The sequence below is a fragment of the Acinonyx jubatus genome, chromosome D1, assembly GCF_027475565.1.
Source record: "Acinonyx jubatus isolate Ajub_Pintada_27869175 chromosome D1, VMU_Ajub_asm_v1.0, whole genome shotgun sequence".
In the NCBI taxonomy this organism is placed as follows: domain Eukaryota; kingdom Metazoa; phylum Chordata; class Mammalia; order Carnivora; family Felidae; genus Acinonyx; species Acinonyx jubatus.
In genome coordinates this window covers 96,410,840-96,432,901 of record NC_069390.1, presented here as the reverse complement: position 1 = coordinate 96,432,901, position 22,062 = coordinate 96,410,840, and the positions used below count along the sequence as shown (strand labels likewise).

General features: G+C 51.5%; 1 long non-coding RNA gene across 6 annotated transcripts in view; it reads left to right on the top strand.

Moving 5' to 3' along the window:
- LOC106983908 (uncharacterized) overlaps positions 1-22,062 on the top strand; it is a 285,065-nt gene that overhangs the window by 190,466 nt on the left and 72,537 nt on the right. The window contains exon 5 of one of the 6 annotated variants that reach the window (XR_008290621.1): positions 16,726-16,942. The exons of the other annotated variants lie outside the window; for them this stretch is intronic. This is a non-coding gene — a long non-coding RNA (uncharacterized LOC106983908). The remainder of the gene's footprint in view (positions 1-16,725; positions 16,943-22,062) is intronic. 6 annotated transcript variants of the gene reach the window in all.

Genomic DNA, 22,062 nt, shown 5'->3' with positions numbered 1-22,062 from the left:
CCTTGGGGAGCTCACGTGCTAGTTGTAGAGCCAATAAACAATGAACATAATAAGCAAACGGTGGGATTTTATAGAAGTAAGTTCCATGGCAAATTAGAAAGAGATACATTTTAGTTTTATGACTTGGACCCAGCACTACCCAACCTTTTTGACATCGTGGCATGTGCCATTGTCACCAGAGGAGTACTGGAAAGAACAATAGGTACCATTTATGTATCACCTACCATGTGCCACACACCCTTGTGTGCATATCAAGCTATTCAGTCCTCAGAAGGGACCCGTGAGGCAAGGAGGAAATGGTGGTATTTTAAGGCTTGGGGGGTGTCCCCACCGAGCCGCCTGCCATCCTGTGGCTGTGCCACCCTACGTCCTCACTCCTGTGCCGTATTTGCTCCATGTCTCTCTGAGCGTGAATTTCCATAGCTGAGAAAGTGCCCAGCATGCAAACGTTGACAAAATGCCTGTGAAAAGTACTTAGCACAGAGCTCCGCTCATAGTCAGCGTTCAAGATGCTGGCTTTTGTTACTAACCAGGAAGCCTTGACGGGGGAGTTTCCAGAAGCTGGTTGGGAGCAGAGAGAGGGGGGTTCCCACCCATTAACCATTAACCAGGCAGTCACTGGGGACACATGGCTGTGAGAGACAATTTCGAGGGGGAAGAGTCTTTTCCCTGGGCTGTTCTCAAATGAAGACCAGATCAGGCCGAAGTGAGGGGGGACTTTATTCGAAAACACAATTGCAGTAGCAGGAGGGGACCTCAGCGTCGCAAGGGTCAGACAGAAAGGACTTTTTTTTCGTAGTAAAGGAAAGTAAAGGCTAGAAGAACCAGATGGGGGATGGGCCAAGCAGGTGGTCTGAATGGGAAGGTTCTTCTCCCCGGGTCAGCTGATGCCTGGGAGAGGTTGTTAAGGAGGGGTTTTTCCCAAGCGCTGATGCTGACTCAGGCTCTGGGTGGGTCAAAGTCTAGGGGAGAGTGGCCTAACTGAAGTTTGGTCAGGTCAGGGGAACAGGCATTTTGTCCCTATTGGCCAGTGGGGACAAACGGTTTGGCTTCTCATTTATTACTGGTTTCTAAAGTTTATTGATTTATTCTGCGACAGTGGACGCTGGCAGTGCAGAGCCAGACGCGGGGCTCGAGCCCACAAAACCGTGAGATCATGACCCGAGCCGAAACCAAGAGTCGGACGCTCAACCCACTGAGACGCCCACACGCGTATCATTTGCGAGACGATAAGTTTGGAGGGTCTGTGTCTCGTGTTGTCTTAGGTAAACAAGGGGACGTCTTTGCATCTAAGTCATACGGGGAAGTGTGGTTTTCCGCAGTGAGCCTTTTCCTGGAACAAGAAAAGGTGGGGGATTTCTGTAAAATTGCGGTTTTCCAAGAACACAGAACTCACGTAAGACACTGTCCCTGCCCACTGCAGGCTAGAGTGAGAGATGAAGAGAGGAGTTTGGTTGGGTGGTTGGTTCCCGATTCCCCTGGTCCCCACATTGGAAGGGGCCCCAGGTGGGGGACGCTTTGGGGGGCTAGTCCTCCCTGGTAAGATCGAGACCCTGGTGCCTCTGGGCAGTTCACAGCCTGCTGGGCCTCCCCACCCTCCCCACCTTTGGCCCAGGTAGACAACAGCAGGGGCTGGGAACTCAGGGGTCTGGGCCACCTCTGAACCACCCTCCCTGTTTGCTACAGGAGCTTCCCTGAGTAACAGGAAGAGGAGGGGCTCTGTCCCTCTGAGTCTGAGCAGAAGGTGAAGGTGACCACCCAGGTCCCACCAAGTCAAGTTTACAGCCAGCTGCGTGCCCTTTCCGTCCCAAATCCTTTCCCAGCAGCTGCCCTGAGTGCTGTGAGTCTGCCCTGCACTTGTCTGTGGTTGCAAGGGGGCAGTGAAGCCGACCTGGCACCCAGAGGGCAGATTGAGGGGCACTCCTTTGTCTGCAGCCCCCTGCACCAGGCTGGCTGTTCTCCCCACCCTCCTCACGCCTTCTTACTGTGCGGGCTGTGGGCTGTTTTAGGGCCACATGGATGCCTCCCTTGCAGGGAGAGGGCAGGAGAGGAGCCTCACCCCTGCTCTTTCTCCAGGCTCTGCTCTCCAGCCTGATCTGGCCCAGTCTCAGCTGCAGCCGCCTCCACCTTCCAGGCCTCCGCCACCCGCCTGTCTTCCTGTCTCTCCGGGTGACTCCCTAATGACTATAATCAGGGTATGCGCTGAGAGGCAGGGGGGAGGGACGGCGAGTGGAGAGTGCTTCCCAGCCACCCAGTCCATTAGTGGGGCAGCGGCCTGTCACTGCACCGGAGGCAGAGGACCGGGGAGGGGTTAGGCAGGAGCCCCTGTGTCCCTCACCCCTTCTTCCCTCCTCTCTCCAGGCCTGCTCAGAGCTCTGCTCTAATTATAAATGGTTTGACAACTTTAGGCTGGGCCCTGTAATTAAAAATAAAGAGGAAGACAGGCAGCATTGTCTCCTAACGACGCCTTTAATTGGTGGAGTTAATTTTAACGGGGTGCCTTGGAGGAGGGAATTCCAGAATGGGGGCTCTTGCTGATATCCCCTGTACCGCTCACCCAGCCCGCTTACCCATCTGTCTCCCCATCAGATGGGAGCTCTGCGGGGCAGGGGCTCTGTCTTTCTTTATTCGTTTTTATCCCTGGTGCCTGGCACCCAGTTAGCACTTAACAGATATTTGTCGAATGAACGAAGAGTGAACGGCCTGCTGTGAGGCACACAAGGATCATGAGCTTCTAAGGGTGGGGTGTGTGTGTGTGTGTGTGTGTGTGTGTGTGTGTGTGTGTTTCTCCCTTCTCTGCCCAGAATTCTCACTCTTAGAATCATGCCTTTGGGCTAAGATGTTCTCCTAGTCAGGGATGGTGACTTACAAGTAACAGAAAGAAAGCCTCTCAGACCAGCTCAAGTGACAGGGGAGATATTGAAAGGGCAAGGAGGGGGCTCTCATGGGTCCCCCAGGGCAGAAAGGGAGCTGTGATTGGAACAGCTGAAACCAGGGGAATCAGGACCCCGGCCTGTCTCCATCTCCTGAGGCCTCCCCACCAGCCAAGACTCCTCCCTGCCCCCCAGGGTTCTCCGATCTGCTTGGGGATTAGCCCCTAAGAGGGAGGGGACAGCATTTCTCTTTCAACTTCAGCTCAGGCTTGAGTTAAGTCTTTCCTTTGGTTCTCTAAACATGGCCCAAGACAGGTGGCTATTTTCAAATTTCACTGCATTTTTTAAAAGACAGAGGGTAGGAATAGAAAATAGAAATAGCAGAATCTGTTTCCCAAAGGGCAGGTTCTGAATGCTAGGCATCCTGCTAGAAGTTACGGGCTCACTTTTCTAAATTCCAAACCACATGATAAGCTCACTCTAGCCTCCTGAGAGCCAGGACTGTTTTGCCTGCCATCCCCCAGGTGAGGTCCCCGCAAGGTGCTTTAGGTGGAAGTCACAGAAGCAACACTGTCCCCATCTTTGGGGGAAGCCTTTGGAACAGAGCATGCCTCAGAGTAGGCGCCCAGTACATATATATGCCATCCAATTTCCCACCAAGTAGAATAGTTTAGCAGGCTTAGTTTCTCCTAGGAGGAACAAAAAAGTCCCCCCAAAGACCAACCTTTCCATAAATCAAGTCTAATCCTTCTGTCATCCCCCATCCCCCAAGCCTCATCCCTAAATCCTGCCTGCATAATGGTTTTGAAATATGAAGCCCACGTGTTCAATGCAGGGTGGCCTGCACCCACTCAGTCAATGGCACCCATGCCTCTGGGGAGGGCAGCTGCAGCCTAGAACAAAGAAGTCAATTGAGTTGCTGAATGGATTTTTCGACCTGAGGCAGACACAGATACAATAGTCTGTGAGCAAAGTGATGCTGATTGGCAAGATCTGGAGCTTAAGAGAGAAACAGTTTGGCTTTAAATTCCAAGAAGGCTTAGCTGATCCCTGAATTTTTAAAATGTAACCATAGAGTGTTTAGGGAGGTAGCAGATGCTTATGTACTGACTGAGCTAACCTTTCTCCACGTGCAAACATCTATAAGGACTCAACTTTTATTCTCATGCAATGCTTCTGACATTAGACTGAAGATTCAATGAGTGATGGTCGTTAACATTGTGCTTACATTGTAGCTTCCTCTGAGCTGGGCACTGGGCTAAGTGTTTGATAGATCTCATTTATTACACTCAGCAACCTTGTAAGGGGTATTATGACTGTCCGCAGGTTACAGATAAGCTCCTGTGAATTGCCTACTACTACGCCCTATAATAATGCCTCTCTGTCTCTCTTTAAATCAATCTTGTGACTTTTCACTGCTGCTTCTCTAGTCCTTTTGTGTGCTCTTCTCTAGGGGATTATCTATTGACATTTTGTTGGCTTGGGGAGACCCAACCTCCCTTCTCCCCCTCCGGAGGCTTCCAGGGAGAGGCGATCCTCCCCTCTTCCCTGCTATGACTAAGCCTGTGCGCACTTTGATTTTTTTTTTTTTTTGTACTTTAGATGCAAGACTTTACTATAATTATTTGTGTGTGTTCGTCCTTCTTATTGTTCGCTCCACGAGTAGTGTGGTTCCCTGTTTCTGGCCTCCGGCAAACGCTTGGCACAGAGTAGTGATCTAGGATCCACTGCGAACTGAATGTGTGGATGAAAAAAAACACTGTTCACCACAGAGCGAGCACTTGAATGTAGTTGCTCTACTACACGGGAAGGCACTCCTTCCGAGGAAGCTGGGGAGCCACAGGAGTTAAGTGTTGCGCCTCGACGCAGGTCACGATCTCACGGTTCGTGGGTTCGAGCCCCGCATCGGGCTCTGTGCTGACAGCTCAGAGCCTGGAGCCTGCTCAAGTGCAGCTTGTCTCTGTTCTGCGATGACTGTGGTCACAGGTGGAAAACCCAAGGGCTCAGGGCTGGAGTTATGTCAGGACTCCCCTGGCGTGAGGACCAGCTTCCGGGGCGGTGCATACACATGGCTGCCAAGTTGATGCTGGCTGTTGACGGCTGTCCACAGGGGGTCCTCTTGGGGATGGTTGGGTATCCTCATGGCATGGTGGTGGTCTTTGTCCAGAGTGAGCAGTTGAGGGGGACAAAGAGAGAGGCAGACAGACAGACAGATGTATCCTCTTATAATCTAGCCTTGAAAGTTATACAGCACCGTCAGCCCCACTCTGTTAGTTAAAAGTAAGTCACTAAGTTTGGTCCACATTTTGAGGACATGAAAAAAAACTTTAATGTTTATTTATTTACTTTAAAAAAAACTAAGAGACAGAGAGAGAGCATGAGCAGGGGAGGGGCAGAGAGAAAGGGAGACACAGAATCTGAAGCAGGCTCCAGGCTCTGAGCTGTCAGCACAGGGCCTGACGCGGGGCTCGAACTCACGGCGTGTGAGATCATGACGTGAGCTGAAGTCGGACACTCAACTGACTGAGCCACCCGGGCGCCCCATTATTTATTTACTTTTTGAGAGAGAAAGCAAACAAGCCAGGGAGTGGCAAAGAGAGAGAGAGAGAGAGAGAGAGAGAGAGAATCCCAAGCAGGCTCCACTCTGTAAGCACAGAGCCCGACGCGGGGCTCTAACCTACGCACTGTGAGATCATGACCTGAGCCAAAACTAAGAGTTGGGTGTTTAACCACTGAGCCACCCCGGCGCCCCTGAGGACATTATTTAAAACCACCACAAAAATGAAGTTAAATTCAGTTATAGAGCGATAAAGTCATGTTTCTGCACACTTCAGTTGTGACTGTGTATGTTTAGACGTGTTACATCCAACCTGTATGGTTCTTGGATCTGACCTTTTCCGTCCGCTTCCTTTGTGTGGGCCACCATCACCCCTCACTGAGACCCTGTTACAGCCTCGCAACTGTCAGGATTTTTCTGCCTCCAGTCTGTGTTCCACTCCGGGGCCAGAGCACATTCTTTCAAAAATGCCGACAAACCCCATCGCTCTCCAGCTCAAAACTAGTCGGTGGCGTCCTTTTTGTTTTTATTGACATACAACTCACGTATCATGAAACTCACCATTTTAAAGTATACAACTCGGTGGGTTTTTGTATTGTCACAGAATTGTGCAGCTATCAGCAGAATCAATCTTAGGACACGTTCCTCGCCCCCGAAAGAGACCGGGTTCCCATTTGAAGCCATCTTTTTAGTCCCTGTTCCTCGGCCACCACTCGTCAACTTTCTGTCTCTGTGGATTTGCCTACTCTGGGCGTTTCATCTGATTGTAATCCCATAATATATGGCCTTTTATGTGAATTCTTTCTCTCTGCATATTTTCAAGGCTCATCTGTATCATAGTATGTATCAATACTTCATTCCTTTTTATGGCTAAATAAAATAAAATGGCTGTTTTGTGGCTAAAGCATATTTGGTTTATCTCTTCATCAATTTAGGGACACTTGGATTGTTTCCATTCGTTGACCATTATGAATAATGCTGTATGAATATTAGTGTACAAGGTATATATAGACATATATTTTCAGCTTGCGTAGGCGGGTATTTTGGATTAAAGTTGCTGAGTCATATGGGAACCCCGCCATCCTAGTGGGTGTCGTGACTGTCTCATTGTGTGTGCGTGTGTGTCTTTTAAGTTTGGTTTTATTTATTTATTTATTTATTTATTTTTAAAGTTTATTTATTCTGGGAGAGACCTTGCAAGCGGGGCAGGGGCAGAGAGAGACAGGGGGACAGAGGATCCGAAGCGGGCTCAGTGCCGACTGCAGTGAGCCCGACACAGGGCTTGAACCCATGAACTGTGAGATCATGGCCTGAGTTGAGGTTGGATGCTCAACTGACTGAGCCACCCAGGTGCCCCTAGGTTTATTTTCGAGGGAGAGATAGAGAGCAAGTGGGGGCGGGGCAGGGAGAGAGGGAGACAGAATCCCAAGCAGGCTCTCTGCTCTCAGCACAGAGCCCGGCGCGGGCCTGGAGCTCACAAACTGTGAGATCACGACCTGAGCCGAAACCATCTATCTGTGGGTGTTCAAGTGTATCTATTGTGTATACCAGAGCCTTACCAATGGCTTCTTTTTACTCACAGAATGCATTCCAGTCCCCTTCGTCTGGCCTACAAGGCCCTTGCTGATCTAACCTGGTTTCTTTTATGTGGTTCCATCTCCTTCCACTTCCTTCCTTTCTTTCACGGCTAACCTTTTTTTTTTTTTTTTTTATGTTTATTTTTGAGAGAGAGAGAGAGCATGAGCAGGTAAGGGCAGAGAGAGGGAGACAGAGGATGCAAAGTGCCCTCCAGGCTGACAGCAGAGAGCCGATGTGGGGCTTGAACTCACAAATGCGAGATTGTGACCTGAGCCGAAGTTGGTCGCTTAACTGACTGAGCCACCCAGGTGCCCACTGCTAACCTTTTTGTCACTTGCTCATCCAAGAAATGTTCTCTATCACAACTAGCTTTTTGCAGAGACTGTTCCCTCTGCCAGGACACTATTCCCCCTTCTTGCCTGGTTAACATCTACTCATCCTCTACTTAAGGTCCCTCCCTGAGGGCTAAAAAGATGGTGATTGCAGGCAGATTCGGTGGCTGAGTGTTAGTACAGGTTCCAGCCTCTGAGGGGATTCTAGTGATGTGCTGATGATAACGAGGTCTAAGGCTCTAACAAGAAAGCTCTTTGTTTCTAGGGTTGCAGTAGCAAAGTACCAAAAACTAGGTGGCTTACAACTTCTGGAGGCCAGAAGTCTGAAATCAAGGTGACAGTAGGGTCATGCTCTCTCTGAGGTTCTAGAGAAGAATTGGTTTCATGACACTCTCCTAGCTTCCAGTGGTTTCTGGCAATCGGTGGTGTTTCTTGGCTTATAGACTCGTCATTCCTATCTTAGTCTTCACATGGCATTCTGTCCCATGTGTCTCTATTTCCTGATTTCCTTCTTCAAAGGACATCGGTCATACTGGATTTAGGGTCTACCTAATCCAGTGTGAGTTCATCTTAACATGATTACAACTGCAATCATGTTTATTTTCAAATAAAGTTCACGTTCACAGGTTCTGGGTAGACACGAATTTTGGGGGGACAATATTCAGTCCACTACATTCCACCTTGTAGTCTCCCCAAATTCTTACCTGTCTCATATGAAAAAGACATTCACCCTATCTCACCATTCTCAAAAGTCTTAACCATTCTATCATGAACTCTAAAATCTCCTGTAAATATTATCAACTCAAGGGGCACCTGGGTGGCTCAGTCACTTAAGCGTCCGACTTCGGCTCAGGTCACGATCTCGCGGTCCATGAGCTCAAGCCCTGCATCGGGCTCTGTGCTAATGGCTCAGAGCCTGAAGCCTGCTTCGGATTCTGTGTCTCCATCTCTTGCCCTGTCCCTCCACCACTCATGCCCTCTCTCTCTCTCTCTCTCTCAAAATAAATAAGTAAACATTAAAAAAATAGTGTAAATATTATCAACTCAAAAAAATTCCATATCTCATCAAGTAAGTCATTTACATTGAGTGTGGATGGGGCTCTGTGCATGAGCCTTCCTGGAGCCGAATTGCCCTCCATCTATGGACATGTGAGACTAGAACACAAGTTATCTGTGTCCGAAGTTTCTCCACAGGTCTTTCCTAGATAATCACACCTCTATTCCCGACATCTGGTGAGACGGGTAATTGAATCCATAGGTAACATGCCTAAGCTCTTTAGCAAAAGTTGTTCAGTCATACCCTTGGCCCTAGCTCTGGAGCACAGTATTTAGATAGGATGAGAATTTTCCACATCAAATGCTAGTTCCTTTTTTTTTTTTTTTAATATTTTAAAAATATTTATTTTTGAAAGAGAGAGGGCAAGCAAGGGAGGGACAGAGAGAGAGGGAGACACAGAATCTGAAGGAGGCTCCAGGCTCCAAGCTGTCAGCACAGAGCCCAAGGTGGGGCTCGAACTCATAAATGGTGAGATCATGACCTGAGGTGAGATCATGACCTGAGCCGAAGTCAGACGCCCAACGGACTGAACCACATAGGAGCCCCCTGGTTCCTTTTTGCTTAACAATCCATTTTTCAGTTTCTCTCTTTCCTCTCACGTTTTGATATAAATGATATGGAAAATCCAGGCCATGGATCCATACTTTGTGTGAAAAATCTCTCTCCTAGCTATCCAAGTTCTACTTCCTAACCAATGGTAGAACACAAATTGACAAGGATTTCTTTATAACAAGAGTCGTCTTTCCTCCGGTGTCCAGTAACATGAGCTGGACACCAGAAGCACCTTTAGCATTCACAGGATAGCAGTCTTCTGTTCGTGACAACATATGTGTTCTCTAAGACGACGCAAGTTTTCTCTAAAGCTCTTCTCATTTCTTTCTGAGCTATCTCCAGAATCCCTTTGAATGTCCCTATGTCTACCAACAGCCTCTTCCAGCCAGTCTAGATTTTTTCCTACCATAAACCTCAGAATTCTTCCAGCCTCTACCCATTACCCAATTCCAAAGCCACTTCCACATTTTTAGGTGTTTCTTTCAGCAGTGACCCCCCCCCATACCAAAATGTCTCTCAGCTTCCTAGGGCCGTAGTAACAGCGCACCACAAACTCGATGGCTTAAAACAACATGTGAAATTTGTTTTGGCATTTCTGAAGGCCAGAGCCCCCAAATCAGAGGTGCCTGGGTGGCTCAGTGGGTTAAGACTCTGACTCTTGATCTCAGTTCAGGTCATGAGCTCCTGGTTCGTGAGTTCGAGCCGTGAGTCGGGCTTTGCCATAACAGCGCAGAGCCTGCTTGGGATCTGTCTCTTTCTCGCCCTGCCCCTCCACCGCTCTCTCTCTCTCTCTCTCTCTCTCTCTCTTAAAATAAATAAATAAACTTAAAAGAAAAAATAGAGCCCCAAATCAAGGTGACAGCAGAGTCATGCTCCCTCCAAGGTTCTAGAGAAGACTCTGTTCCTTGCCTCTCTCCTAGCTTTCGGTGGTGTCCCACAATCCTTGGTGTTCCTTGGCTTGTGGAGTCATCACTCTGGTCTGCCTCTGTCTCCACATGGTATTCTCCCCTGTATGTCTCTGCTTCCAAATTTCCTTTTCCTTAAAAGGACAGCAGTCATATTAGATTTAGGGCCCACCCTATTCCCAGTATGACCTCATCGTAACTAATTACATGTGCAAAGGACTTATTTCCAAACAAGGTCATATTCATAGGTACTAGGCGGGTGTGAATTTTGAGGGGACACCGTTCAACCCAGTACAGGAGACAATCCCTGTTCTCAGGGAGCCAACAGTTGAGTGGAAGTGGGGGCAGAGATATGAAAAGGTGTGATACAGTAATGGGGAGAAGGGCACGTTGGAGCAGAGAGCTTCTGCGGGGAGGGGTGTGGGAGGAGGGGGGAAGGAGGACATCTGAACCACACCTCCCAGGGGATAGGAGTTGGCAAGGGAAAGGAGGTGAGGCCGGCTCTCCAGGCAGCAGAAACAGCGTGAGTAAAGTCACGGAGAGCTGGCTCAGGGTGTGCAGTGAACTACCAAGAGTTGTGACGTTGGAGAATGAGGTAGGGGCCAGGCAGTGAAGAGACGAGGCTGGAGTTGTAAGCAGTGTTGGTGTGGCTTGCCTTGTACATCATGGGCGTTATTCTTAGGGGACTGGAAGCTGAAAGGTTTTAGGCAGGAAAATGATAGGGCCAAATATGTCTAGAATGATGGTTGGCATCCGGGTGGCATGGGTGGGAGGTGGCCAGCTGCAATGGACTGAATGTTGTCTCCCCCTCAGACACATGTGTTGAATTCCTAGCCCCCCACAGTGTGATGGCATTAGGGGGTGGGGCCTTTGGCAGGCGATCAGGTCATGAGGATGGGGTCCTCATGATGGGATTGGCGCCCTCCTAAAAGGAACCTAGAGATGTCTCTTGTCCTCTTTTCCGGCTGACCGTGCTGCTCCAGCCTCTAGAACTGTTGAGACATGAATTTCTGTTGTTTCTAAGCCCCCCAGTCCACAGTACTCTGTTATAGCAGCCTGATCAGACTGAGACACCAGCCGAGTGGTTACAGGTTATTGCTAGTTCCGGCCCCAGATGTGAACTGTCAAGTGTTGATGTGGCTCTCGGCCGGTTTGCACGGACTGTTCCTCCAGAGAGAAACACCACGGATCTGCACCACAAACTCCGTTTTGCAGGTAGAACTTGACCTTCATAAAAGGAAAGCGGAGAAAGACACCAGAAATCGTTTTCCAAGAGCAAAGGTTGGATTTCCAGAGGATCTGAAGTCAAGAGCATCGGCCCAGTTGCCTGTCAGAAATCTGGATGATTCTTGGCTCCTCTCTCTCTCACCCTCCAAGGTCTGTCCTCCTGTAGGATTTGACCCGCTTGTCCACTAAGTTTTCCTCCTAATTAGCTTCCCAGTCTACCCCCTGATCTCTTTCCCTTGGGATTCTGTCTCTTTCTTGCTCTGCCCCCCTCCCTCCGCTGTCTCTCACAACAGGCCAAGGATCGCTGAATGAAGTCACAGACAGATGTAAAATGGGTCCATCCACCCGGCAGTAATCAATAGCACTCCAGGGAACACCAGTTGCATTTTTAATGACAATGAGTATTTGCATTATTACCAGTTTTCTACAACTTCAGAGCTGTAAAACACCTCAAAGACAATGAAAGGTTGTAAACACACACACACACACACACACACACACACACACACACACACGTGCTGGTCAGGACACCCAATAATCTTTTCGGTCCATTTCAGTCTTTCACAGTGTTTCCCTACAGAGTGGATCGGTGAATCAATGAAAGCAGTTGTCCAGGCCGCGGCAGGACATGCCCACTCCCCAGCCGTCCCTAATGTCATCTCATTTGGACTGCTTTTTTTTTTTTTTTTTAAAGTAGGCTCCAAGCCCAGCGTGGAGCCGAGCCAATGTGGGGCTTGAACTCACGGCCCTAGGATCAAGCTCTGAGCTGAGATCAAGGGTGAGACGCTTAACCAACTGAGCCACCCAGGCACCCCCTGGACTGCGCTTTTACATGCTTCACTCTGCTGCCCCCAACTGGGGGTGCTCCCGCAGCCCGGCCCCTAGGACTTTCAACTCCCACCCGCAGGGATACTAACATTCATATTCACAGCTGCCTTTGAATGGAATATCTCCATTGCCCAGACTGGAGGAAAGAAGGTTGCATTAAAATGTCCTAAAAGGAGGGGGACCTCACATGCTGAGTAGCTCATAGCAAGGGCACAGGTGGACGGGGGAGAAGAAAACCCTGTGATCCTTGGACACCCTAGCCACTCACAATTGGCACTGGCCCATGGAAGATCTCCTTAGCCCAAGAAAGTGGGTGCACTCTACAGTCCTACTGGAAAGGGGCGTCCCCAGGCTGCTTAGACCCCAAGGGCTCCTTTGCCAAGTGGGCGCTATTGAAGAGTTTCAACTCTTACCAGAAACTGCACCTGACAGGGACAGAGTACAAGAGGAAGAAGAGGAGCGTGGAGGAGGTTCCCACTGGAAACGTCAATGGAAAGCAAGCCCTGGGACGTCTCAATGCCAGGAAGAGCCCAGCTAGCTCGTTGGGTGGTTCTCCTGGGCCCTCCGTTCCCCGGAGTGCTTTGCGGGTGGTATCTGAGGCCCTCTGCCTCTCCCTCCACAGGCTGCCTTGCGTGAGCTCATCCTTCCTCCCCACGGCTTTAATTACCATCCATAGGCCCGTGACCGCCTCTCCAGTGTGGGCTTGTCTCCGGAGCTGCAGAACCGCACCCCGACACATGTACACTTATGCACATCTCTCTCATCGGCGCCTCAAAGGCACCTCCACCTCCACGTGGGCAAATGCGAACACATCGTAAACACCCCCTCCCCGCCTTCCTGATGGCCACTACCTCAGTGAGCATCAGTGACAGTGACAGTTGCCTGTCAGAAATCTGGATGATTCTTGGCTCCTCTCTCTCTCTCACCCTCCAAGGTGGGTCCTCCTGTAGGATTTGACCCACTTGTCCACTAAGTTTTCCCCCCTAATTAGCTTCCCAGTCTACCCCCTGATCTCCTTCCCTCGGGCCTCCATGCTAAGGTGGGGGTGCCCTTCCTCTGTTCCAGCCCCTTCCCAGGCTCCCTGCCTCCGGGCCGGCTCTGGCCTGCTGGTCAGCTCAGCTGGTCCGGGCGCTGCACCTGCCTGTGCTTTCTGCCTGGTATATTCCCCATCCTTCAAGGTTCCCTTAGCCTCGCCTCTTTGAAGATGAGTGTCATAGTTAAAGGGGGTGGTTCTGGAGCCGACAGACCGGTTTCAAATCCACACATCACCGTGTAGTAGCTCTGTGACACTGGGCAGATTTCTTAACTGCACACTGAGCCTCAGTTCCTCCCTGTGTAAACAATGGTCACTGTGTCACAGATTGTTGTGAATCGAGCGTGTGTCTCTAGCTGCTTTTGCATTCTAGGGAAAGGCACTAACCGTTGGCGGGGAGACAGGGATCCTTGTTTAGGAAAAGGACCCTTCTGACTGTGACAGATAAAGCTCTCCAGCCAGCCCTCACCCCCAGAGGAAGATGCAGAAAGAGTGCGAAACAAGTGGGGCAGGTGTGAGGGAGCCCAGCGGCTGGACTGGAGGCTGGAGGATAGAGGCTGGAGACACCCCCGGAGGTGTGGAGGGCAGGAGAGGGACTTGGAGGACAGGAGGTCTGGCTTTTAAATTTCGAGCTGTTTGCTAGGCTTAGAAAACTTCCAGCTCTTCCCCAGTTAGTCCCAACTTTCGGTAGAATTCTCTTAGGTTCTGCTTTATGTCAGTAACGTTTGTGGGGGTGGGGGGGGGAGGGGGAAATGAAGGAAAAGGCAGAAAACACTGCCCGGTCTTCCAGGAAGCCTTCCTGGATTCTCCCTGCCCCCACCCCAGGTCTGGTTTCAGAATCCCCACTTCTGCAGGTCAACGTGAAGACAAAAAAAAGCAGAGACTCCGGAGCACAGAGGAAGATTGAGAAAGAAGAGGAAATCAGAGTGAGAGGGAATCAAGAAAATGCCGGGTCATTCCTGGCAATTCTCAGGAATCTTGGAGAGCGTGTGGCGTGGGACCACGTTTGCCTGAATATTAAAGGAAAGAATGATTCCAAAACCCTTAAAAGGGCTTCAAGGGAGCATGTGGATCATTCAGAATTCAACTAATGTAAACTAATGTACCCAAAGCTCCCAGCACTGGGCCCAGCACATTCGGCACCCTTAGAAATTTAGGAGTTTCTATTTTTTAGAAAAACCATTGTAATGTCCTATTTTCTATAGAGCAAGGACACAAAGATCTTAGAAGTGAGGTGGGCACACGCCTGCAGGAGCCTCCTTGTATTGTCTCTTGTCACCCAGCCTCCCTGACAACTCTCCCCAAGCAAGGGATGGTCTCACTGTATCTGGAAATGTCCATTTTTGTTGTTACTATTAACTATAACTATTAACTGACTATAGTTAAGGCTGCTATTATTTTTAGTAACACCACTTTTCTTCCTCTGTGTTCCCAAGAGCATGGAGTGTCTGTCTCCGCTCCTCTGCTGCTGGGTGCCAATCTTAAATTACTATTTTTCTACTTAGGCATAGGAAAGCTGGCTGATTTTCACGTGGGGTTTATGCAAACGGAATTACTATTTTTTGGTTCCGTCATACATTCTGTCTCCTTCCTCCAATTATGTCATAAACTCTTTGAATCAGAAATCGAATGGACAGTTCTCTTTCGTTCCTTTTGTTTTGGGCACAATAGGGGCTCCATAGATGGCTGTTGGTACAGTGGGTGTTAATTCCAGCCCCGGCTGGGCCGAGAGCCCACGCTTGGGCAGAAGAGGACTGGGATTGGCCCAGGAGCCCCTGCTTTGGCTTTGCCTGTGCTTTTTATTTATTTTTTATTATTTTAAAAAATATTTATTTATTTATTTATTTATTTATTTATTTATTTATTTATTAAATGTTTGTTTATTTTTGAGAGAGACAGAGACAGAATGTGAGTGGGTTAGGGGCAGAGAGAGGGGGAGACACAGAAATCCGAAGCAGGCTCCAGGCTCCGAGCTGTCAGCACAGAGCCCGATGTGGGGCTCGAACTCACGAGCTGTGAGATCATGACCTGAGCCGAAGTCGGATGCTCAACCCACTTACCCACCCAGGCGCCCCTGCCTGTGCTTTTTAAAAAAAAACAAATTTTTTTTTAACATTTATTTTTTGAGAGACAGAGAGAGAGTGTGTGTCGGGGGGGGAGGCAGGGAGAGAGAGGGAGACACAGCATCCGAAGCAGGCTCCAGGCTCTGAGCTGTCAGCACAGAGCCTGACACGGGGCTCAAACTCACAGATCGCGAGATCAATGACCTGAGCTGAAGTGGCGCTTAACTGACTGATCCACCCTGGTGCCCCTAAAAAAAGTTTTTTTTAATGTTTATTCATTTTTGAGAGACAGAAACAGAGCATGAGTGTGGGAGGGGTAGAGAGGAAGAGAGGGAGACACAGAATCCGAAGCAGCCTCCAGGCTCTGAGCCATCAGCACAGAGCCCAACGCGGGCTCGAACTCAACGAGCTGTGAGTTCATGAGCTGAGCTGAAGTTGGAGGCTCAACCCACTGAGCCACCCAGGTGCCCCTGCCTGTGCTTTAAAAAAAAAATTTTTTTTTTAACATTTATTTATTTTTTGAGAGACAGAGAGAGAGAGAGAGAGAGTGTGTGTGTGGGGGAGAGGCAGAGAGAGAGAGGGAGACACAGAATCTGAAGCAGGCTCCAGGCTCCGAGCCATCAGCACAGAGCCCGACGCGGGGCTCGAACTCATGAGCTGTGAGATCGGGACCTGAGCCGAAGTCAGATGCATAACCTATTGAACCACCCGGGCACCCTGCCTATGTTTTTAATCCAGTCTCTCGAGACAGTCTGAACTGCCCAGATGCAGTGGTGAAGGAGACTGATCGTCTCTCTTCTCTCCATCACCCCTTTCCCTCCTTCCTAACTCAAAACCTGATTTTAAGCAAGTCCCCATGCACCAAAGGGAGGATCAGAACTGGCTAAGGAGTCGTAGTGAGCCCATTTCCCTTTCCAATGAATGATTTAGGCAAGGACCCGGCCACCTGACACAATTGTAGCCACGGAGGTGGAGGAGAAGCCCAGGGGCTTCTGGGAAAGATTCCCTCCCTTTTAAAAAGAGGAAGAGCTGGCCTCTTTTTCTGTTAGAAGTTTGAGCCTGGATGTGATGCTTAGAGCTGGGGCAGCTATCTTGTGACTGTGAGTGGACCTGACTTGAAGGCAAATACGTAGACTGAGGCTAACTGGGGCAGAAATATATAAAAACAAAATAAAACCAATAAACACCCAAGCAGGCAAGGAAACAAGCTGGGCACATTGATGTCGTTACCGAATAGCTAAGTTAACCAGCTGTGGGGCCGGGTCAACCAACTTCAGCAAATCCCCAAAGTTGTTAACCTCATTTTTTTTTTTTTTTTGAAGTTGATTTATTTATTTTAAGAGAGAAAGAGAGAGGCAGAGAGACAGAATCCCAAGCAACCTCCCTGCTGTCAGCACAGAGCCTGATGTGGGGCTTGAACCCATGAACGGTGATCGTGACCTGAGTCAAAACCAACAGTCAGATGCTTCACGGACTGAGCCACCAGGGCGCCCCAGTTAACCTCATTTGAAACGTGCTGTCGATGCAACAGTTTACGTGAACGGCAACCGAGCCGGGAATTGCTAATCCCAAATGTGTGTGACTGAGGTTTGAACCTACATAAAGGACGACACATTCATCTCTGTTAAATGTAATTCAGGGGTTTTGTTTTAACCTTAGATCTTTCACAGACCTTTTGGATTACCAGTTTAACTACAGAATAATTTCTAATTCCTTTCAGCTCTGTTTCTTTCGATGTGCACAATTTCTGCATTCAAAGAAACCACGAGGAAGTTGGAACTGGGCCAACGAGAGGGTCCTGTAAAACGACGCTGCACTCCTTAGGGCACCGCGGTACTGACCTTGGAGCCCACCTAGCCATGCCACGCAGCCCATTCCTCTCTGTCCCGTACATGTTTGGACAAACGCCCTGTTGAAATCAGAGTGGAGGGATTACGGTACAGTGATCCACCCTGCCTTGTGATAAAAAAATTGCACGAAGGTTAGCAGGACGTAGGCTGGGGCCGGGGTTATGAGCTTCTCTGTACAAGTCTGTGGCCCTTCTGCACACCTCTTGTCTCTGGGTTCTGGTTTGGGCGTGAGGACTGGGTTCTGGCTGGTGGGGGGCGAGGGGGTCAGGCCAGGGGAAGCCGGCTGGAAATGTGGTTGATGGCATGAACTGCTTTTCTTGTCAACGGCCAGAAAGGCTGTATCGGCCCCAGCTCCTTCTTAGGCCTTTTTACCTATACACTCCCTTCTGCTGTCCTGACCTTCTGCAGGGCCTTTCTTCTCCAGAGCTTCCTGAGCCTCCGGCAGGGTTGGCTCCATCCTTTAGTGATCCCCACAACAAATCTTGGGTGGCAGGCGGGCTCTTGAGAGGGAAAGTATTGGTGGGGAGGATGAAGGCCCCCCCCAAGCCTCTTCAGCCCATGGATTGGAGATGAGATGGGGAATCTGGGAGAGGAGTTTCTCCTAGCTAGAAGGTGGAGGCTTTCCTAAGCTGCCCTGGGGGTGACCCGTTCCTGCCCCCCACCCATCACTGTTCACGCAAGCCAGTCCGATCTGGCATCCGCTGGGCCTTGTTGGCCCAGGAGCAAGGAAAAGGCAGACCCGGAGATTGCAGATGGCTGCCTCTTGGTCCGGTGCTCTGGGGACTGTGGCTACCAGGCCACGCGGCTTCCTTCCTCCCCCTGCTCGCCCAGGGCCCTACCTGTGGGCAGTTGCGAGTAGTGAGGACAGATGGCCACCTTGTGGGGGCCCTGCCCAGATGTCCCCAGGGCCCTCTCCGTCAATGGTACATGGCTTGCTCTGGCCAGGCCCAAGAGTCTGGAAGGTGGGAACTTCTCCCTGTCACTTCCTGGGTTGTCTCTTCCCCAGTCTAAGGAGAACCAGTTGGCACAGGACTGGCCTAGAAGCTGTGTAAGTTTCCCGCCGGAAGACCTCATGATCTGGGAACCCCCAGGCCTCTTGGACCTCTCAATTCCTGAAGGTGGGCAAGGGGACCTGACCAGACAGAGGTGACTGAGGCTCTGAGTGGCCAGCGGAAGCCATGGTCCGGTCTGAGTTGTTTGGCCCTTTTAGGGGATCAGCCTGTGATGCCTGAGATGATGGGCAGCGGGAAGCAGGAGCTTGGTATTTGAGTGTGGAGGTGATTTGAGGGGTTCTGGAAAGCTGGGGGAGCTTCCTCGTGGGGCTAGAGCTCCGGAAGCTTCAGTGACAGGATGAGGTAGTGGGGTACCTCATCCTGGGGTACCACAGGATGTGTGGTAGTGGGGAGGCATGCACACCTGCACACCCACTCACTCTTAGCCAGATCCATGCACATCCATGATGGGGTGCGGTTTATAATCGTTCACTCTCAAGTTCACCCCTGTTCCCTCATGTGTGGGGCTGGAGGGAAGTGGAATCTCAGGGCTCTGTGGGGCTGGGTGGAGAGGACTGGGATGCAAGGTGAGGCTTCTGTCCTGGGCTGTCCTAAAGCAGCAGCTGTGGGCCAGGGTGCGTATGGAGAGGGGACCGTGTCCTCTATATGGATGGCCATTGGAGGCAGGTGCTGAGCCCAGGGAGGCCAGTGAAGAGGCTGGAGGAAGTGGCCGCAGGTGTGACAGGTGGGCAGCTAGCAACAGGAGGTGGTCTTCCCAGATGTAACGGTGGCTCTGGAGGGCTAGGGGCCTGGCAGGTCTGATCCTGGGGTATCTAGGGAAAGCGGGGAGAGGTGGAGGGGGTGCAGAGGAAGGGAACCGGTAGAATGATGGCTACCAAATGGCACCTCACAGTCCATCTTCTCCCCTCTGTCGGCTCCATCCATGTCCCTGAGCCTGGCGGGGATGTCTCAGGGACCCCAGGTACCCAACACCCATATCCTACTGTCACTTCCCTGGGCGGAGCTCACCCGGGTGAGACTGGGGCACGTTTCCTGGGCTATCCAGCAGGGGGAGCTCCATCCCACCAACCCGGTTTCGTAGGGTCTGGCAGTGAGAGCCAGGGCAGCCAAGACAGCTGAGGCCAGAGTGCTTCTGCCTAATGAGTGGAGGAGCCTGGCAGGCTCTGGGGAAGGCTTCCCCTCCCTCTCTGCCCCTGGCCCGCTTGCCCTGTCTGGCCTGTGTGGCTCCTGGCCTCCCGTGATATTAAACATAAGACTCAGGCCATTTGGCTCCCAAGACCCTTCCAGGTGTGGACCTGGGTCTCCTACTCTTCCAGGTCTAGAGAGAAGGAAAGAACACCTGAGGTGGTGAGGTGTCCCGGGAGCAAAGGCTGTCCTTGGGAAGGGAAGGGAAGACTCAAATCAGAAGGCCTGGGAGGGGGCGCCTGGGTGGCTCAATAAGTTAAGCATCTGACTTCCATTCAGGTCGTGATCTCACGGTTCACGAGTTCGAGCCCCGCATTGGGCTCTCCGCTGTCAGCACAGAGCCCGCTTTAGATCCTCTGTCCCTCCCCTGCTCATGCTGTTTCTCTCAAAAATAAACATTAAAAAAAAAAAAAAAAAAGGCAGCCTGGGAGGGGGGTGGGGCTCAGGCCTGGGGGTTCCCAATCTGTGCCCCTCAGGGCAGCGCTCTACCCTCCACTTGCCCACCCCGCCCTGCGTCTGGCCACATTTGGGTAGTGGCCACTCGGGGCTCAACTGATGAGGCTGCCCTGGGGCCTGGAATTCGGGGAGCAGGAACTTTTCTTGCCCGCCTCATCACCCTGAACATCCCATGGGCCCGCTTCAGAAGTGTCCGTTGCTGAATGTGCCCGCTGAGGAGAGGGGCAGAGGCCAGACCCTTTGGCGGTGCCGCTGTGTGTAGATCGGTGCGGCGGCCCCTAGCTGCATGTGTCTGTTAAGGTTGGAACGAAGTTGGAGTAACGTCACAGTGAGGAACAGTACGCAGCCAGTGGCTGTGTACTGGAAAGCACAGGTGTGGAACTCGTCCCTTAGCACAGGCTGCTGGGCACCTCTGGCCCAGCCCTCGACACCTAGGGGACCCTGGTGTGTGTATGGGGGCAGGCAAGGGAGGGCTTGCCGAGCCAGGAAGCTGGGAAGGAGGAGGTCGCTTTTCTCAGTGTGTCGGGGGGCCGGTGATCCGGAGGGTGGGATGCTGCCTTGGGGAGCCCTGGGACTGGGGGTATAAGCGGGGGCAGACGTGTAGGGTGGGGCCAGTGCTGGGCAGTGGGGAGGGGGCGGAAGAGTCCCGGGCTGTGGGGCAGGCCGGCGGCACAGAGCCTGACCTGTGTTCCTTGGCTCCGAGCTCCCATATGCCCATTTCCAACCTGGGGAGAATCGTCCCCATCAGATGGTACACGGGAACAGGGGGCAGGCCCATTCCTCTCCCGAGCCTCGGTTGCTTCCTGGTGAAACCGGACCAGCAGAGGCTCCGGCAGGGATGCTGAGTGGCCACAGCTGCCGGCTGTCGAAGCAGTGTGGGCTGAAGATAGGCTTCTAGTCTCCTGGTCCTGAGGGGCTCAGAAAGCCTTGAGTTCTACCTCCTCGGTTCTTTAAAATTATAATGTATGCACAGTCTGCAGCCAAAGGGGGATTTGAAGCAGCTCACCCCTTATTTTACAAATGAGAAAACAAGCTTCAGGAGGTTTAGGGACTTACTCAAGTCACGTCCTCCTTGGAGTTCTCTGATGTTCAGAGCCAAGAAAAGTTTCATAAATGCAGCCCTGGCCTCTTAGCCCCACCTCCCACCCCATCTAGACGCCATCATCCCCTTGAGGGATGTGGGGCTGGGCCCAGGCTGAGAGCAAGGACGCGGGCCGGAGGCTGGGGAGAAGGGGCTGCCTGGGCAGGAGAGCCCAGGCTGGAGACAAAGCCGAGGCGGCTTCCAAGTGGCCGCCTCATGCTCTTGAGGCCCCGGCCGGCCGGTGAGCGGGATCCAGATGGAGTGGTTCCTTCGGGGCCCAAAACTGAGATGCTTGGACCCCTGTCTTTTGAGGTAGCAGCAGGCCTCACTCCCTGGACACCTCTGTTCTCATTTCTACATTTTCTCATCTCTGGAGGATTTTGTATTAGCAGCAATAGTCAAAGCAACAATTTATTGAGCACCTACTATTATAAGACAGGCCTAGTGCTAGATATTTACCTGAATTTCCTCCTTTAATCCATTTGATAGTCCTGTAAGATGAATGATAGCCCATTTAAAAACATTTTTTTTACTGTTTATTTATTTTTGAGACAGAGACAGAGCGTGAACAGGGGAGGGGCAGAGAGAGAGGGAGACACAGAATCCGAAACAGGCTCCAGGCTCTGAGCTGTCAGCACAGAGCCCGACGCGGGGCTCGAACCCACAAACTGTGAGATCATGACCTGAGCCGAAGTTGGATGCTCAACTGACTGAGCCACCCAGGCGCCCCTACGATAGCCCATTTAGACAATGTAGCTGTGTGTCAGAGAGGTTCGGTGACCCGCCCAAGGTCACACAGCCAGTAAGGGGCTCACTGTATTGGGTTTCCACTAGTTTTTTGAATCCCAAGTGCTGGGAACTTTCCAACAAACACAGCAGCCTTTCCAGCATGGGGCTCTGGCCGAGAATGTGCTTCCTGGGGTGCTGGGATGTGGGACTCTGGCCTGTCAGGGAGAGTTATGGTCTAAGGGGGGGTGCTCCTGGCAGAGCCTGGTCTTTGATGGGGGAACCCAGCTTTGATCTCCTTTTGAAGTCCTGGCCTCTGGAGCCGGCAGCTTTAGTGGGGTGAGCTCCAGGAAGGGGGAGATGAAAGGGCGGGAGAAGCTGGGGTGGGAGAGAGAAGGGAAGGTTGGGGGAGGGGGCAGTGAGGAACAGATGTGTGAATGAGAACCGGGAAGAGAGGAGCTGGTGGACGGGACAGTGAAAGGCTGGTGGGGAAGAGACACTGGGGGGGGCGCCCAAACCAGAGACGCTGGGGGCAGACAGAGACCGGCCAGGCCCGGGGCCGGAGAAAGGGCAAAAAGGCTGAGTTTGCCTGAGGACCGGGGAGGGAGGCCTGGGAAGGGGGTGCGGGCCGTGGGGCCCCAGGTTTTGGCCTCTTCTGCCCACTGCCCCTCACCCGCCGTGCCCCCTTCTCCCAGGGGAGGCACCTCTCTCTGGGTACTTCTGTCACTGGCTGATTGTTGGTTTAA